At 37.0% G+C, this 13,759-nt stretch overlaps 1 protein-coding gene across 3 annotated transcripts in view; it reads right to left on the bottom strand.

The window, feature by feature from the left end:
- Positions 1-13,499, bottom strand: part of LOC108269515 (leucine-rich repeat and fibronectin type-III domain-containing protein 2) — a 144,838-nt gene extending 131,339 nt beyond the window's left edge. For all 3 annotated transcript variants that reach the window (XM_017475456.3, XM_017475457.3, XM_053682828.1), the window contains exon 1: positions 13,117-13,499. The gene's annotated coding sequence lies outside the window, so the exon portion shown is untranslated. The remainder of the gene's footprint in view (positions 1-13,116) is intronic.
- Between the last annotated feature and the right edge of the window lie 260 nt (positions 13,500-13,759).

The raw sequence follows: 13,759 nt of genomic DNA, 5'->3' as shown, positions 1-13,759 counted from the left end.
TTCAACCTCTGCAGCAATGCTGGCAGCACTCATACCTCTATTTCCCAAAGACAACCTCTGGATATGACACTGAGCACGTGCACTCAACATCTTTGGGCGAACATGTCGAGGCCTGTTCTGAGTGGAACCTGTCCTGTTAAACCGCTATATGGTCTTGGCCACCATGCTGCAGCTCAGTGTCAGGGTCTTGGCAATCTTCTTATAGCCTAGGCCATCTTTATGTAGAGCAACAATTCTTTTTTTTCAGATCCTCAGAGAGTTCTTTGCCATGAGGTGCCATGTTGAACTTCCAGTGACCAGTATGAGGGAGTTTGAGAGCGATGACACCAAATTTAACACATCTGCTCCCCATTCACACCTGAGACCTTGTAACACTAACAAGTCACATGACACTGGGGAGGGAAAATGGCTAATTGGGCCCAATTTGGACATTTTCACTTAGGGGTGTACTCACTTTTGTTGCCAGCAGTTTAGACATTAATGGCTGTGTGTTGAGTTATTCTGAGAGGACAGCAAATTTACACTGTTACACAAGCTGTACACTTCACTACTTTACATTGTGGCAAAGTGTCATTTCTTCAGTGATGTCACATGAAAATATATAATCAAATATTTACAAAAATGTGAGGTGTGTACTCACTTTTGTGAGATACTAATATATATATATATATATATATATATATATATATATATATATATATATATGTATGTATGTGTGTGTGTGTGTGTGTGTGTGTGTGTGTGTGTGTGCACCCACACACACAGCAGTTTGACTTCTAACTATGTTTCAACATTGCTGTCCCTACATGCTAAACCATTTCATAGGCATAAGAGGATCACAGAATAAGGATCAGATGTCAGTGACTAAAGGGAGGAAGGACACATCTATGTTCAATTGATTTTACTATTGTGGTGCAGCACAAGAACCACTCTAGAGAAAATGGAGAGGCTGATTTTTTTTCCCATTATATCATCTCTTTGAAATCAATGGCATAGCCATTTGATAATTGATAGTGCCAGTTGTGAAGATGCAAAAGCTTCCTTGTGAAATCTTTTCTGAATGTCAAGACTGATCAAAGTGGGTCACACTTCTCTCTCAATATAGGCTCCACTGGCAGGAGAAGAGGAACCTAAGACATTACAGAGACAAATAGTAATCTCAAACATACCAGAAAAATCCCAGGGGAGATGCTGTAAATTGGTTGCAAAGAGGTGAGACGTCTTTGTGTTTGATATCTACAACAAGATCAAACTTAAAATACTGTTCTACTTGACACAGAACAGTATTTATTTGTCAAGGAATTTTGTCAATTTATTTGTCTAAAATGGTAAGTTGGTTAAATACAAATATATAATGTTGTCCATGTTTGCATTGTTTTGCACAGTAAAAAACCCCTGATGTTTCCCATTTGCATCAATGAGTCATGCATGGAGAGATAGTGAATGTCATACGACAGCAGTAGTTGGTGTTGGACTGACATTTCAGAGCTCGTGCTGCTGTCAAATAGCTGTCATTTCGACACACAGGACCATGGAGCATACTGGTGGAAAAAACTTGCAGTTGTGAAATGAGACATGCAAGAAGGCTGGAGAGAATATTTAGGGCTACTTGTGTTTTTCACTGTATATATCTGTATGAGTATAAGATTATAATTCTTATACTACAGTATACTATTATAAGGCAGTATAAGCATTTATGTTAGAGACACAGAGTGAGTGCTGATGTCATGGCTCATATCACATCTCTGTAGTGTAATTTTGTTGATGTTCGTGGATGCAGTTCTTTATGTTATAAAGTAGCATTGCTATAAAACCAATAAAAGAGCCATGGTCCTAATAATTTTTTTTTTTTTATAAAGGAGCCCAGAGACCCACAGGGGTCTGTCACGCATAGCTAGGTGGTTCACACTTTTCTAATTTTGTTACTTTTTTTTGTCACACAGTAATGTCATATAATAATTATGTCCGTTTAAAAAAAAAAAAAAAAAAAAAAAAAGGTTCTATGGATATAATAAATAAATAAATACCCCAAAAATATAATATGCATGCATATTCTAATATTTTCAAAATGAATCTGTACTGAATTTTTTTTTCTTTCTTTCTTTCTTTCTTTCTTTTTAAACAAGTAAATGGGTCCCTGACTATAAAAAAAGAGAGCCATTGCATTAGAGAATAAATAATATAAAACCAATTAAATGTGTGTTTGTGTATTTTGAACACTGATCCTTCAATTTACACAAATAAAATGCTGCAAAATTAATTTCCTCTTATTCCTTGACAGGCAATTAGACAGATTTATGTTTTTTATTACTGCTACTGAATACATTAAGAGAGATAAATGTTGAGGACTCTGCACTTCCTAATGCCAGCCAGTCTTAAGATTAACAAAAACTATCCTACTCTCCTACTGTTTGTCAAAGTGATGTTTAAAAAGCCATCTACAGCTCTGACATGTCATTTCTAAAGCAACACAAATCTTAACATTTTCTGGAAGGCTTAATTAGAATATCAAGAGGTTATGGTAGCAATTCTTACTAGTCTTATATTGATTATGCATTAGAAATACATTTTATAACATTCTATATACAGTGCCCTCCACTAATACTGGCACCCTTAGTAAATATGAGCAAAGGAGGCTGTGAAAAATTGTCTTTATTGTTTAACATTTCGATCTTTTGTTTAAAAAATTCACAAACATATTCTGCTCTCAGGGATATCAAACAATTGCAAACAAAACACAGGTTTATCCCAAAAAAATATTTGTTAAATATAGGTGTGCAACAATTATTGGCACCCTTTTAGTCAATACTTTGTGCTACCTCACTTTGCCAAGATAACAGCTCTGAGTCTTCTCCTATAATGCCTGATGAGGTTGGAGAATATATGGCAAGGAATCTGAGACTATTTCTCCAAACAGAATCTTTCCAGATCCTTCCAATTTCGAGGTCCATGCAGTTTTTCAATGGGTTTAAAGTCAGGGGACTGGGATGACTATGACAGGACTTTGATTTTGTGGTCAGTAAACCATTTTTGTGTTGAATTTGATGTTTTTGAATCATTGTTCAGCCCATTTTAAGCTTTCTGGCAGAGGCAGTCAGGTTTTCATTTAATATTTGTTGATATTTGATAGAGTCCTTGATGCCACATATTCTAACAAAATGTCCAGTTCCTCTGGCAGAAAAACAGCCCCAAAACATTAAAGATCCACCACCATATTTAACCGTGGGCATGAGGTAATTTTCCATATGGCTACTTCTCTGTGTGTGCCAATACCAGCTCTAGTGTTTATTGCAAAAAAACTCTGGTTTCATACGACCAAAGAACAAGATCCCATTTGAAGTCCCAATACTGTCTGGCAAACTGAAGATGCTTGAGTTTGTTTCTGGATGAGAGTAGAGGCTTTTTTCTTGAAACCCTTCCAAACAACCCTTCCAAATAACCCTTCCAAACAACTGGTAATGTAGGTGACTTCGGGTTGTAGATTTGGAGACTTCTGGCCCCTAGACGCAGCTAACTTCTGCCATTCTCCAGCTGTGACCCTTGGAGATTTTTTTGGCCATTTGCACCATCGTCTTCACAGTGCGTTGAGACATTATAGACACACGTCCAGTTCCAAATTGATTCATAACATTTCCCTGCGTCGGCGCCACGAGGGGGCCCCAGGGGGCCCGGGCCAGGGGGCCCCTCTGGTAAGCACCCCACCCCACCACCTGAACACGATTTCAGCTACTGGGACTGCCACTTTGCCCTCTTACTTCTTGGAATATTAATAATTAACTAAATATTTTTTAAAACAATTCTGTGAATGAATTTTGTTTTACCATGAATACTGATTATGAATAGAAGTAGAAGTTGACTAAAAAAATACTTAATGTCATGATGTACAGTCATAATCAGCCAATTACATACACGTACACGCTGCTATTATGACAGTGATTTAAATAATGATTGAGAGCGGTCGTGAGAACAACCTTTTGCAAACCTGACTTTGTCTAAAACATTTAACGTGCAGCTTGATAATTCAACAATAATGGAAATTTCGCAACAAATGGAAAGACCTCATTCTGAGAAAGTTTACAACTTCCACTCGTCTCTATTTTTTTTTAAAGCAGAAAATAATAAAATGCAATATTTTTAGATTTACACAAGATTAATCTTTTTAAACTGTGTATTAGTACTCTTCTCTACATTATATCAAGATAAATATCCTTCAGGAATCTGTGCCTTAGTCATATAAACTGGCTCGGACAGGCTACATGCTAACAAATGCTCCTAAATCTCTATATTTGCATTCTGTTAATTTTCATTATTTTCTAGAACTGAGGAACTGTCTATATTATAGACTAGCATTAAATTAAAGAGCAACTCCACCACATTTCATGGGGAAAAAAAATTAACAAAAATATTATTTTAAACTTTATTATGGCTTATTTTAATCATTTCCAACTTCAAGCAAATGCAATGTTCTGTTAATAGCATATTTTTACAAAAACGTTGGGAGTTGGATGGAAGTTGGATTAGTGAGCCGAGAACTGTGACATCAGCTTATCCAGGGATTATTCCCACGCTGTCACAACTCATCTTTGTGCTTGTCTATCTGACATAAACAAGCTCATCAATCCCACACTAGTGAGAGAAGACAGAAAACCTTGTACATGTCTAATTTTAGAGGCCAGGAAGCAGTGGGAGTTTTACCAGTAGGCTATAAATGAAAAACCAATGAAAATAGTGTGAATTTTAAATCCTATTTCTACCACAGTAGTGAAAACCTGCAAAGGCTATGGACTTATTTCTCTCAATATATAACTTGTTGCAAAGCTGCTGCACATGAAGCCATGGGTTGCAAACTCCTTAAACCTTTTTGTTTTGCTTTCATAGTTTTCTCGGCTTGTGTTGTTTCCTTTACTCCCTGCACGAAACCTGAAAGTAAAATTCTTTCAAACACACTTAATGTCAACCAATTTCAGTGCCAAACAACAAAAACTAGTGATCGATTAGTATATCAATGAAATCGGATTAGTATGTGTGAACTCGCTTTCCATGTGTAACGAGCATTTCTAAGTGGTATAAGTCTTCAGTCAGCTTTTAACTTCTTTTCAGCACCCCACTGCCTCACAATTAAATACATGTGATACAAGTGAAAAACACACAATAGAGACAACACAGTCAAATACATTCTGCCATTAAGTTTTGTCAGAGTCACAAATACAATGGCTATGAGCTGTGAAAATCACCAAAATTACCAATATTATGGAGTGTCTTTCTGTGGGCAAACATAAGGAACATTACGGATCAATCATCTCAACATGAAAGGGCAAAATACGAACAGGAAAAGAGAGCATGCGTACATAGACATGCTGAGTGTGCTGCAATATTCATGTTCAATCATGAAGTGACCTACGAAAATCTGACTTTAAATATTAGTGAATGTTGTGAAGGTATCTGTAAAATGAATGAATCTGGGCAACACATTTCCCTACTGCAAAACCACAAATAATTGGTAGATGCTAAAGTTAAAACCAATATTATTTGTATTAATCACTTCATCAGCAATCCTAGAATATGGAAGACCAATTATCGATAGTCATTAACACAAATCAGTGATAACTAGTGTTCCCACGAAAAAGACATCATTGTTCCTATCAACCAATCAATGATCACATCACTATTGTTCCCAGTGACCAATCACTAAACATTTTCCCAACAACCAATCACTAATTACCACTGCTTGTTTTGTCTGTGTTCTTGATAGAAATGATAGTAATACATAAAGTAAATACATAAATAATCGGTTTGACTCTGCTCTGCTTTGTAAATATGTAAATAGTTAGTTTGCAGTGTCATGACCAAAAAACAGCTTCTTTCTGAAAGAAATTGGTTTTAATCTATTATTTTCTATTCTAGATAATAACGTTCTTGTATTCTGAGTATCTTAAAAAATCCTCCTTCTTCATGTAGTATGTTTTCATATACAAATGGTTATGGATATGCAAATGATCAATGAATATGCAAATTGCTGAATTTTACATACAGCAGTCTCTATGATTTACACAGAATAATAATTGCGTTGTTACACATGTGTGCTTCAGTACAGCTAATACTTAATGGCATATAGCAGGTCATGTGCTTTTGAGTGAGTTGATGTCTTATTGCTGTAACACACATATACATACATACATACATACATAAGCACACCAATACATTCTGTTCTGAACTTCCACACTCTATTCAGCATCTTCCAGCAGTACTTGATGTTGCCCTATGATTAAGAAGAGATTTGTCCTGGAGACCAGTTGTGTTTCCTTGCAAAATGACTCATCCCTGGGGTTCTTTCTCTTTTTTTTTTAAGCGCTCCACACACACACCCCCAACACCAGGACACAAGCTGATAAGGCCCAGATCCCTTCTAAATTACAGCTTCCTCACAGAGCCTACATCCCCAGCCAAGCCTGAATGTTATCGCCTCTCAGCTACACAAGTAGCCCTTCATTCTGCCTCCATGAAGCAAGACTGGTTTTTAACACTTTCCTAACGGCCTGCTGCTCCTGAACATGGTGTTCCAATAGGCAAGATGTCTACAAAGGTGCTGATGTCTTAACTACCCTGTGTGCACTTTTGTTTTTTTTGTATTCATGTTAGTTCTAGTCATGTTGTCTTCCGTCCAGTGATGTAAAACAAACGTGTTTTCTCGTATATACAGTATACACTGCCAGTCAAGGGGTTTTGTGTGGGGTTTTGTGTGTGTGTGTGTGTGTGTGTGTGTGTGTGTATCTTTGAGTGCCTTATCAAGGCAAGCTGGTTTGTTTGGTGAAGCAGTTACTGTAAAACTATAAATGTCACTGACCTCAGATATGGCACATCATTGTCTCCCTAGATGGATTAGCAATTCTAAATTATCCCTAGGTGTGAATGTGTGTGCATGATGCCCTGCAAATGACTGGACTGCCTCCCAAGGTGTATTCCCACCTCATACTCAGCATTACCAGAATAGGCCCCATATACACAGTGGCCATCACTGTGAATGAATGAATACATACAGCCATTAACCATACAGGCAACCATGTGTCATTGATGAAGGATGCAGAATATTTGTTTAAGTTTTCAAGCCTGACTAATCTCAAGTGAATACCGTGAAACAGCTGTGGTAAGCAAATATCTTCCTCTGTTACCACTTTAATCTGTATATCGCAAAACTTTGAGCTTTTCAGCGTGAAAACTCAGCTACCCCAATGCCAGTGTAACTCCATAAGGAGCCTCTGCCAGCTGGATGTAATTAACTAATTCTAGAAAGGCAGCCCACACTGTTCTCACTAAGGGGAAAGGGTTTAAATCGATTACAAATAAGTCTGTGAGGTCTGAATAGCCAGGCTCAATGTCTCAGACTTTCACTGTGGAAAGTATATAAGCCAATATGGGAAACCTCAGCTGTTTCTAAACCTTACTAAACTCCCTTATTCATCCTGAAGAACATTATACAGTAACTATTTTTAATTATTCAGAAACTACTGTAACACTAATAGGAAAGATATGCAGTTACTAGAGTGAGGAATGTAAGAAGAGTTTAAGGGGTTGTACACAAGCAGAATATAATTCAATTTTATTTATACAGAGCTTTTAGTAGCAGTTACATTGTCACAGCACAGCTTTACAGAAATCCCGGGCTAGATATAGATGCCTAATGAGCAAGCCAGGGAGATGGAAAAAAGGAAGAAATTTTAAGAGGTAACAGATTCAAAGGGGAACCCATCATCTTTTGGTCAAGATTAGATAAGGAGCCTTGGATCATTACAGTGAACAGTCATAGTTAGAAAGATGTTTAACATGAATATCATATTATACATCTTATTTTCTTGCAAAATGCATAAGCACAGCTCATAAAAATGTGTGAAACATTAATTAAAGGCCTAGTCTATCACTTTAATAATCAACATAATATCTAGATGATGTTATGAAGGATAAAGTGTTAAAATGATAACAAATCAAATTTAGAACTGACTCTTTTAATTGACTCTGTGGGCATTGGATTCTGAATATACCCACTTGGGATTTACACTAACGTTCACAAAACAAACAAAGTAAAATGCATTAAGAAACTGAATACATGAATATTGTTTGCATATATTGACCAGAACATGTTGAAGCCTTCTACTTAAAAAAGCACACTTATATAATGCATTTATTATTCAAGCATCTCATGCTGAACATGAAAGTCGTTGTCTCTCATACCATTGGATGATTGACAGTGCCGTAAAGCGAGAGCCTGAAGCCACAATCTACTTCTCCTCTTCAATGAACGCAGTGGTATCTTCAGGAAGCGTGTTTAAAAAATGAGACTGCACCTCATTCTTAAGTACAAGTGTAATGTGGTTCATCTGTCTGGGTCGCTGTGCAGAAATTACATGCTAATGGTCAGATTCTCATATTTCACTGTGAGATTGAGAACCATTTTCCTTCATCCCAAAAGAGGCAACTAATTCAGTGTGTAGCTGCCAGGCACAGTCCATCTGTGCTCCATTCGCTGTCCCTGAGGTGTCATTGCTCCAGTTACTTTCTGCCATTGTCAGGAATCCCAATGCTCATCGTAACATTCTCATCATCAGTAAATCATCATATCTGACCTTAGACAAGAAGACAGAGCACAGGCTCTGGAGCAGCCTCACTCAGTGAACCTTGTTGTACGCAAAGCTGTGTGTGAATGTTTTCAAACTAAAAATTCATGCCAGATGCACAAAGCTTTGAGCAACAACGTTTGGATTTTTTGTATATTGATGAATGGCAATCAGCAATGTTTACAGCATTTGCATTTTATAACACCCAAAAAACTATCAGAGAGCTGGAAGCAACAAAAGGAATAAATCCTACTCCAAAAAACAAAACAGCACCTCCTAAGGGTGGAGTGAACTAAATCTTCCAATAAATACAGCTCAGCCACTGCTAGTACATATGCTATTCAACCTTAACAAAAAGTAATCAGTAACATTGCAGTAATTCATCACCAATTATATGATCAATCAAACTTCAAATTAGTAAGTCTCCTTATATGTAAAATTTACTTGGTCTCAAGAGATCATGTAGGATAGCAAGTTCGTTGGGTTTTTCTCTCAAACAAACCGGATATTCTTGAATACCACATTTCTTGTGTAAACTGTTTATGAATAAATCTGAGGCCCAATGTGATCTGATTATGAATACTAGCGTAAGAGGAAATATTTACAGGAAATTATCATCGTACTACCACCATAATTGTCACTGCAAACGTCACAATTTTTAAAAATGTTTTAGTCCATAAACAAAAAACTGTCACAATATGCACACGTGCATGGGATTTACGTGGCATCAATTCCTTGCTCAGCAAATCTCTTCCCATGAAGGAGGAGCCCATGAAAGAGGATTCCTTTTGTAATTTATCTTGGTGTGACTGAACAATATTACCTAATTTCAGTTGGATTTTCTGTTGTGGTTGTGCAATGAATAGACATGAATGCTATAGAGAACATAGTAATACTCTATGAAAATCAGTCTTATTAACTATAATAGATGCAGAGATCCACATAAAGAGCATAAACCGTGGTGCAATCCCCCCACACACACACCCAACATGAGCATTGCTTCAGCTGTCACACTACGTCTCTAGTTACTGATAGTACTACTGATAGTATCTTCCATTCTGCCTGTGCCTGACCTTGGCATGGAAAGATTTATTGAACGTTCATTAGCTATCAGCACTTCAGTGGAGTTCCTATTAGGAGAGATGTAGAGGAATGTGCAGACCCCCACTGTGGGATTTCCCACTGATGTTATTGAATGTACTTTGCATGTAATGGCAAAATGTTAGATGGTTAAATATGAAATTAAAAGAAATTATCTTTATCATCCAGATTTTGACAGCTGAAACATTGTACCATAGAGCAAGGGTATTCAGTGAAAAGTCCAGCTATATAAAGTCCATTGCTTCCATTGAATTCATGGATAATCAACTAACATAACTGAATGGTGAGAGGTTACAGTAGCTTTTATTTCTATTAGTGATAATATTTTGAATATTTTTTAAAGCTCTGGATCAGGGTGTCTACCAATGCTTAAAATTGAATTGTAAATGTAAACATTTTTGGGATCTTGGTCTTCACTACAGCCCTAATTCACACAGCACAATTGCACCTCTAATTTGTATCAGTAGCAAGATCATATGAAAACTGATATCTGTGGTGTATTTTTTCTTCCAGACATTTTCTGATATTTTGTTTGAAAAGACCACAATTCTCTCTAGCACTTTTTGTACATTGGTTCCAGTGGGTAAAAAAAATCATCAGTTCTAAGTTCATTAAGGAACATGTCCTACAGGCCATGGCAGTTCTGTAATGTCACAAACACAAATTAGGCCATCAGTTCTTCAGGTGTGTATCTGATAGTGTGTTTGTCAGTGTGCATGCTCAGAGTGTTGGCCAGAGGTACCATTTTGTTTTGCAATATATTTAGATTGGAAGTTCTTTCTAGACTTATATAACCACATAAGGAATAAGGTTATTCAGAAAAGAAAATGAAGTAAAACTTTTCATTAGTATTGACATAAGAACTAAATTCAAGGACAATCAAGTAAACCTGAGTTAATAGTTTTTGAAAATGTGCTCGTTATAGTTCATCCATCAATCAGTTCCATTCCTACATTCAAAATACTGCCTCATGATTTGACACCATTAAACTCCCAGGCCCCAACATTACATCCATCAATACTAAACGCCATTCTGATTAGTTTTGCAGTACTTACTGAATGAATCATATTACTTACTCAATATAATGCTTCAAGATGCATAAGTTAATAATAAAATGTAATAGCAAGGTCTTTGAAGGCCTTTTCGTTGTAGGAGTACAAAGATTTTTGGCTAAATTAATACACCTTTAATTCACAGTTCAGTGAAAAGTCAAAAACACTCAGAGAGATTCTTTGTTAGAAAAGGTCACGAGTAGAACTTCTTTAGAAAGCTACTATCTAATGCACTGTGAATAACCCTCATTTTCTAAGATTGCACTTTTTTCAAGCAATCCAAAAAAAAAACAGCTTCTACGCTCTCAGAAGTAAAAGTAGTACCTTTTCTAGTAGCATCTACCCTCATAACTGTACTATGTACACTATATGGTCAATAATATGTGGACATTTTACCATCACATCCATATGCGAGCCTTCCCTAAACTGTTGCCACAAAGTTGGAAGCATAGAATTGTCTAGAATGTCTTTAAGATTTCCCATCACTGGAACTAAAGGGAATAGGAGCCCAAGCCTGTTTCAGTGCACAAAGCAAGGTTCAAAAGACATGGTTTGACAATGCTGGTGTGGGAGATGTTGCCTGGCCTATACACAGTCCCAACCTCAACAACATTGATCACTTTTATTGAATTAGAACACTGACTGTGTGACAGTTCTTATTGCTCAACATTAGTGACTGACTTAATGCTCTTGTGGATGAATGGCATATTCCCACAGCCATTCTCAGAAATGTAGTGGAAAGCCTTCCCAGAGGAATGGAGGCTATTATAATAGCAAAGAGGTGACTAAATCTGGAAATGGATGTTCAACAAGCACATGGGGGTGATTGTCAGGTGTCCACAAATTTCTGGCAATATAGTGTATCTTTTATATGGCAACATGAATATTGTGTACATTTAAATTGATTTAAGGTACACCTCAGGATGTACTTCAGAGTAGTATGTTTAAGGTACACTTTATGCATATATCCAGGAGAAAGACACTCTAGATACAAAAGATGTGCCCTATGAATTGACAAGGACAGGTACTTTTGCTTCCAAGAGTGTATATCTAATGTGAACTCTTGGCCTTAGTCGAAAGGATCCTGTATAATTCTTTGGATAGACAGAACTCTTAGCTTCCTACAAGTGTTTGTACTTGGAACATTTTTTAGTTAGGGAAATAGAGAAACCCACTGATGTAGATCTCTACAAAGGACCTTTAAGGGTTCATCCAGAGGGACTAACCTTAGGGTTACATAATGCATAGTGTTTAATAAAGAGTATTGTTGAAAACAAAACAAAAAACTCATAATACTAAAAAATCTGCTATGTCAAGAATGCCAGATTGTCAGCTATCAGCAGTGGTAAGAAATATTTATCCCAGGAGTTCACAGACCGTAAAAACAGATGTGTTAACGTTGAACATGGTGCAGAAACATAGTGCCTTCTTATACACATTCATACATCCTGCTTTTCCAGGCAGCATAAAAATTACAAAGCAGGTCTGTTTTGGATTTACATCGCCTTACTCTGAGATGGATATTTCTAGTGTAAATTCAACACAAGCTGGGTTGTCCATTTAAAAAAAAAAATTTAAATAAAACTTGCCTTCAATAGATTTGGATAGGTATACATAGTGGAAAACAACGCACCATTTAAAAGTCTCTCTCTCTCTCTCTCTCTCTCTCTCTCTCTCTCACTCTCTCTCTCTCTCACACACACACACCACTCCCTAAAATCAAATTGTGCAGATGCACATACTCTTTTGCCAGTGAACATTCCACTGAGAAGGTGAAGTATTATACAAACATAAAAAAAATAAATAAATAAAACTCTACATTCACATGTCACCACTGCTCTACAAATTGCAGATCAAAACCAGTCATATAAGTTTAACTAGCCATCTGCCTCTGTGTGAATGTTTTTAGCCTACATTACGCTCGTTTGTTATAACCTGTCTATGACACTATACTGAAACATATCCTTGAAATGTAAATGAATCAGCTTGGCACGTTGAGATGCCATATTTATACTAATTATAAATAAACAAACAAACAAAAAAGCACTAGGGACACGGTGCCTGAGCTCCAGCCGGGATGGTGTCTTAAATCTCCAATGTACAATGCATCTATGATAATTCTTAATTACCAGTGCACATGTCTGCCTGTCTCATTTCAGATTTTTTTTTTTTAACCAGTGCATTGGCAACTTTTCTTGTTACAAATCTGCTTGGAGATCTGGCTTTAATCCAGTATCACATATGCGTTCCACATGGCTATATCTAAATGACTTGAGCAGTCGGAATGATTACTATTTTTATTTTATTTTTTTGTCTAATGGGCAAAACTGTGTTGTTGTTATGCCTGGTCTTACCTTGATATGTGGAAACGTGTCGATTCTGCTTCGTTAAGCTTCATTCGCACCGATGCGCTTTAAAACTCTGTCTTTCTGCACCATCATCCATTTCATCCTCCTCAAACTGACAACGCGAAAACGGAAGAAAAAAAAACTACGTCCTTCTCTCTCTCTCTCTCTCTCTCTCTCTCTCTCTTATACCGCACAATGCACTTAGCTGCGTAGTCTCAGGACTGAAAATCGACCTCACTGTCAGGATTTAAACTGCAAAATATCCTGGTGCATTCACGAGGTCGCCCAGATATTCCGCGTTTAATTCCAAATGCATGGACGCATGAGCCATAGCTCTCATAAGAAATCCGCGTTGGGGATGGAAGTCCTGCCTGAGAAGTACGGTTCAAGGCTGAGAGACGGGTTTGATGCGCATGGCGCGCGGCACGGAGAAGCGTGTCACGCGCACGGGAAGCAGAACTTAAAGCAATCTCTAGATGGCACAGGAGAGGTAGACCAGGCATGTGAGGCAGGTGTGTCAACCATAATTTATTTATTTATTTTTGGGGGGTCGAATTGTGGAACAGTTATTAATTATTAAAATAATAATAATAATAATAATAATAATAATAATAATAATAATAATAATAATAAGATGCGAACCCCGTCC

Source organism: Ictalurus punctatus, chromosome 9, assembly GCF_001660625.3.
Source record: "Ictalurus punctatus breed USDA103 chromosome 9, Coco_2.0, whole genome shotgun sequence".
Lineage (NCBI taxonomy): Eukaryota > Metazoa > Chordata > Actinopteri > Siluriformes > Ictaluridae > Ictalurus > Ictalurus punctatus.
The sequence above is the reverse complement of the archived record's forward strand: the minus strand, read 5'-3'. Positions and strand labels throughout refer to the sequence as shown.